This window comes from Rhopalosiphum maidis, chromosome 3, assembly GCF_003676215.2.
Source record: "Rhopalosiphum maidis isolate BTI-1 chromosome 3, ASM367621v3, whole genome shotgun sequence".
NCBI classification, from domain to species: domain Eukaryota; kingdom Metazoa; phylum Arthropoda; class Insecta; order Hemiptera; family Aphididae; genus Rhopalosiphum; species Rhopalosiphum maidis.
Window position 1 is genome coordinate 49,250,008 of NC_040879.1, and position 6,456 is coordinate 49,256,463.

At 24.9% G+C, this 6,456-nt stretch overlaps 1 long non-coding RNA gene and 1 pseudogene across 2 annotated transcripts; one reads left to right on the forward strand and one right to left on the reverse strand.

The window, feature by feature from the left end:
• LOC113558488 lies at positions 1 to 2,897 on the reverse strand. 2 transcript variants are annotated; one of them, XR_003405650.1, is made up of 4 exons: positions 2,828 to 2,897; positions 2,097 to 2,665; positions 1,608 to 1,735; positions 1 to 154 (listed from the first exon to the last, which is right to left on the reverse strand). It is a non-coding gene; the product is annotated as an uncharacterized LOC113558488 (long non-coding RNA). The 2 variants fall into 2 exon arrangements; XR_003405649.2 differs by having other exon boundaries at positions 2,832 to 2,884.
• Positions 2,898 to 5,077: 2,180 nt separating this feature from the next.
• On the forward strand, positions 5,078 to 5,745 carry LOC113558000 (annotated as a pseudogene).
• The last annotated feature ends 711 nt before the right edge of the window (positions 5,746 to 6,456 follow it).

The following is a 6,456-nucleotide window of genomic DNA, read 5'->3' on the forward strand; positions in this document are numbered from 1 at the left end:
TGATGTTATAGAAATCTTTTATATTTTAGATCAAATTATTTTTACAAAAACATTTAAACAAAAGAAAAAAAATCATTTTATTTTCTTAACACAATGAAGAGGGTTCTGTAGCCTTCTCAACTTTCTTCATTTTTTAAGTGGAATCTTCTATTTCCTGCAAAAGATTAATAAATTATAAATATTAAATAATGTATTTAAAAAGTACTAAAATATTTTTTTATTCTCAAAAAATATTTCTCATAAATTATAACATATGCACGGTCTAATAAAACCTAATTTTAAAAGGGCGTTTTATAGGGTATTTCAGTTTCAAATCTTGGTCTTCGCTTTTGTACTAAAAGTCAACATATTGTATGTTCCATAAAGTATATGTATACTATATAATAGTATATAGAATCATATTTGCTAAATAAATAATTTTATTTAATTAATTGTAAATATTTTTGTATTTCAAATAAATTAATATTACACTTGTTAATTGATAGATATTTATAATATATGTTTATTCTTTGATAATTTAATAAATAATAATATCATTTTTATTTGAACACTGTGGTGTGAAATATATACATTTTTTAGGTTGATATGTATTCTTACAAGATAATACCAAGCCTATCAGATATTTTATATTACAATCAATAATCAGATGAACATTTAGATAGATTTAAAACAATATGAACAATATGTATTAATTATATATATATTATGTACATGATTAATAAATTAAAAAAAAATTCAATATATTCATGTTATTTTAAGTAAATCATAATAAAGTATATAATTCATAGGTGTGTCCAGACCTTTGACATAGAGGGTGCAACCTGGTGCGTATCTAGGGAGCTAAATGGCTTTGACCCCCTTTTTAAACAACTTTCCTTAGTTCATAATGCCACCTGAAATTTCAGGGGGTTCAAGTAAGGTTAGGTGCATCTCCTGTGGACATGCTTATAATGTTATTATTGTTAAGAATTAAGTTAATCATGAAATTATATATATAAGTTTGCACATTTGAAGAATTAACGATTAACTACTTTAGAATGATAAATTTTATAGTATACTATAGAATTACTTATAATACTAATTATTAGTTATTATAATTAAAACATTTTTTACATTTATTGATTTTATTGTCATTTCATGTGCTTAATGTCATACCAACAAAATAATGTAAAAGAAAAATTATATTAAAGCAATCTTGATAAGAAATTTGTTTCATTATTTTTGCAGAAAAATCAGTACTACAATGTTGGTTTTGTAATAATAGCTGACATAGAAACTATTTTTTCCTGTTCTCTAATCTTAAGTTAAGAGATATTTTATTTTTATTTTTAATTATTTTTGACATCAACTGATGTTTATTTATATACTTCTATGGGTTATTGTAATTTTGTGTATTATAGTTAATTGGTGTAAAATGTATGCCAAACAATGTTCTTTGTATTTTTTATAAACCAAAATAAATTATTTTTAAGTACTTTAAAATAAAAATCTTGATTAACTATCAATATCTTTATTGCTGTTTGGTTAACGTAAAAGTTAGTTATGCTAGTAGATAACTGAAAAAAAAAAATCATATTCAAAATAACATATATTTTAAAAATATTTACTTCAATTGAAGGTCGATTAGATCCAAGTTCTTTAAGAATGAATTTTGTAACTAAAATATCTGAAGTATCGATAACTAGATACTATCTAGCTTATTTATTCGATCTAAGTTGATATTATGTGTCAATACCTAAAAAAAAAATTCTTTTATTAACTAAGATGCAGTAAATACATTTTTGTGTGCATAAATATTTTTTTGTACAATAATCATCTTTATTATGGGTGGATTAAAAAATAAATATTACAGCAGTGTTAAATAGTGTAAAAGTTTACACAGAAGCAAATCAGTATAAAATAGCAATTAATCAACACTCAACAGTATTCATGTTCTTAACATATAGTTTGTTTCAATGTGACATGCAACATTATGTTTTAACCTTATATGTTATATTTATATACTATGTACTTTACTTATATTTAAAATAATAAAAATAAAAATTCAAGCGTAAACAATAAATAAATAAATTCCTAATTTTATTATAAGTAGATACCTTATTATCAAGTTTTCCCAATTATCTTGATAATTGACATGATAATGACCACCAGATATGACATCTGGTGAGGCTTGCCCGTGCACGGGTGGTCAACCGCGATCGAGATTTTCAGGATTCAAAGTATGATTATGATTATCGATTATTACTATAGGCCTATAGTCATAGATAATATAAGATCTTATAATATCTATGCCTATAGTGTGTTGCAGAGTTCGTTCATCTCCCAGTTTCGAAGGTTAAAGTCATAGGTAGTTTTGACTCTCCTATTATTATTGTTTGTAGTGTTTAGGCCTAATATGTTACCGCCCAGATATATAGATACTTCCCCATTACATGTAAGTGTTTATTTCTACGTCGTAGTATCCTTATTGTGTGTTATGTTAAATATAATATATCAGTGATCGATATCCTAATACCTACTTATGCCTACGTCACAGCATTCTTATTATGTGTTATATTATTGGTATGAAACATCAGTGCACGTAGTAGTAGTTGTAGAGTATGTGTTTGGATTTTCTTTTCAATGGATTTTAATTCTTCTTGTTACATTATTGTAAAAAATGTACCTAGAAATTATCGCACATTAAGATTTATACAATAAATTTAATATATTATAATACAATATGGCTTAAAATACTGCAATAAACACTATAAATATTAAGTATATTTACAAAATATGTTTAGATTTGCTAACTAGTATATGGTAAATAAACTTATTTCTCTAGTACCTACGTAATTATTATGATGTTCAAATTCACATGAATAATTTAATAAATTTAAAAAATAAGTATTCAATTTTTAATTTACTTCAAAATTGAAAATAACATTAAATTTGTATGACAGTAAACACAAATAATACAATACTATGTGATAATATGGTACAATCAATGATAAAATTGATAATAAACGACGACATGTTCCATAGACGGTAATATAATATTAAATTGTTTTAGCGATAGAAGCAAAAACTATTACTCTATAGTTGGGTTTATAGTTACGCCTTTGGGTATAGGTAGTAATTACCTATACTTACGTACCTACAGTATAATTAAAAGATTGGATGTGTAATAATTGTAATTTATTATTATTGTACTAAATTCGGCCCACTAAACTTATAGCCTTATAGGTACCACGGTCCGCGGACGTTCATTGAAACTCGTGCCGCTTTTACCGACAACCGATTGGCAACCACAAGACACTAGTCAAGTGATTATTTACGATTAAATACCAATATATGATTCGTAAAGTTGTAAAGAACAACAATTGACAAATGTGAGTCGTGTGGGACTATAATAAGAATGTCAAGAACAGATAATGAGATAGGTAGATCATTTAGGGATTTCAAGTTTTCGATAGGTAATTGACAAAATATTATATTATATTTAGGTACTTGGTATTTTTGCTATAAAATGTTAGTACCTTGTTATGCTGTGTTCTCGACTGTTCTATAATTTTACCAGCATCATTGCATCAATGGAAATAATTAAATCTAACAAAAAAAATGACAAAATTTGTCTTAACGGTCATATGTACACATTATACTACGAAACTAGCGAATCAATCAAATGTCGATGTTCAAAAAGTCTTCATTAAATTGTCCAGCAGTGTTAAGTACAGATAAACAAATTACAGAGTATGAAATTTGGTCATAATCATTTATCGAATTACAAGGAAATCGAGGTAACCAAAGCATTGATGAATATGAAAGAAAAATCATGTAAGTATAGGTATTATTATTCATTATTATTGCCAAATCGCGAACGAAAAGTCCTTTTTAAAAAAAGTTGATCAAAAAGTCCGAAAATACAAAATATTTTATATAATTAATATTTATTTTAAATACATTATAGTTAGGTGTCTATAGTAATGATAAAATTATATATTTTTATTATACATACTATTTTTTTTTGTTTTAGTTAAGTTGATGTGCTTATAAATAAAATAAAATTCATTGCTTGTTTAAATGTAGTTTCAAATAAATTTTGATATTGTTGTTCCTAAGATATCGTGTGATTGTATGTTAATATTTTTAAATACATGTATCTACGTACATATTAAAATTAATTAAAAATAATAATAAATTATTTAATTATAAATGAAAATAAGAAAATAGAAAAAAAATATAATAATATATTAATACAACGTGTAATGTGTATAATATATAAAAACTGAATCCGGATTTTTAGTCCAACTTTTTTTAAAACGGACTTTTTGACTAATTACCATTGTCGCCACACCTAAAAATTAATTTTGGTTATTTGCGTCACAAACTCACGACTTAAAATAAAAAGGAGTGTGTAATCTACGCCACATTTTCAATTTCAATTGTTAAAATATACCTACTACGAACAGTTAAATTTATTTAGTTATTTTGAAGTGGCGTAAATTACAGTTTTTGTAGGTAAAAGATGAATTACCTAAATTAATTTTTAGATATGTTACAAATTACGTATATATACCTAATTTGGGTTGTTTTTGGCGCAAATCACATACGCTCTAAATAATATGTAGATTAAAAAATAAAATATTTTTATATAATTACATATAGCCACAACAACTACAAATCTTGTTGAAATAATTGTCGATGGTTTATCAAAATTAGATATGTTTTTTAATTTGATTACACAATACAAAAAGTTTAATATATTGTATATTATATTTCATGTTATATATACATCGAAAATTATTAAAACCTATATACATTTTTATTTATTATCTATTTACATTATTAGGTACTATTATACTTAATAATTATTGATAACAATTGTATATTATTATATATTTTTTTTTATATAATAATATTTTATTTTAAACATTTTATGCAATTTGTTTACGTATATTATATAAATTGTTGTTTGGGCCGGAAAGGGAAGGGTACAATTTATTTTGGTCCATTATAAGTAGTTTAGATAATTTTTAATGATTTAAATAGTTTTGATAGCCACCTGAACGCTGAATTGTAATGGACATCACTTTTTATTCGTAATGTTTTGAGGAAACAAACAAAAATTAAAGGTTGTTAATACCATTTAACTCAAAACACGCATAGGAAAATCCAGCAGCTTGGTTAGGAAAGTTTTTACCGAAAAAATGAAGAGTTCATGTTATTTTGTGGGAAAATCGATAGTTTGAATTTTTTGTTAATATCTGATGTATTTGAAGGAATGTCTTATTTACGTAAAATCATGCCTGAAGATCACATGACTTGGTCGACTATTTTGATCAGACATACGTAAATGGAACATACAGACGTATAAGCCAAGGAAATAAATTAAATTGGCGAAAGGTACCACATCTTTTTCCACCTGAAACTTGGAATGTATACGAAAGTACATTATTGAACATCGAGCGTACAAAATACAAATAATCAAACTGAAGGTTTCAATAATAGATTTCCAAAGTTGGAAAATGGTAAGCCATAAGCACCCTTCTATTTGGAATCTCATTAAAAAAATGACACTATAAGTTGCAGCTGATGAGACGAAACTTCAACAGCGGTTATTAGGCACTGTTCAACCAAAAAAAAAAAAAAACTTAAAAAGTACAAAAAAATGCAATTTAATTTAAAAGTTTAAAGATAAGCAACGTGATCTACCAAATTTTTTATTAGCTATATATATCTCATACCATAAGGCTTACATTATAAATTTATGTTTTATATTGACGTAATATTGATGCTGAGCAATATGCAATATGCATTTAATATTATAATTCTAAATTATTTGATTTTTGAATTATATTATTTTAAGTTTATAGTTTTACGAAAAAAAATAATTATATTACATATTGATTTTTGCTACACCTACCTATATGTATTTTTTTCCATTTGTTTTTTCCCCCTAGATTCTTCATTGGCCACACCGTAGACTAATAATACATATTATTATTTATTTTGCATTTATGTGTATATAATATATAATAGACATTGATCATCTGTGATAGGTTATAACTAGGGTCTAGAACTAGGATTATGTAGTATTTGTATTTTCTTTCATAGTACTTCAGGACATAACTAATAAACAACAAAATTCGATTCATACATCACAGAGTCCAGTAGTTCAAATATACAATTTTGTTTTTGCTTTTTCTTATGATATTCGTAAATAAATGCTTTTTTGGTACTTTCGTGTCAGTTTATTAGCTTTTTATTTAGTTTTTGTTAATTATATGCATATTCGACATTTTTAGAACATTTACGTACATATTTATCTAAATTATTATTTATTTATTTATTTTAATCTAATTGCTATGTGTATTTCGTGATTTTGTACAGATTTTTTTTTAAAATATTACAAAATATCAAAGAAAATTATATTATCTTACAGGGTCGGACTGGCGTCAAAAGGATCAGTCTGCA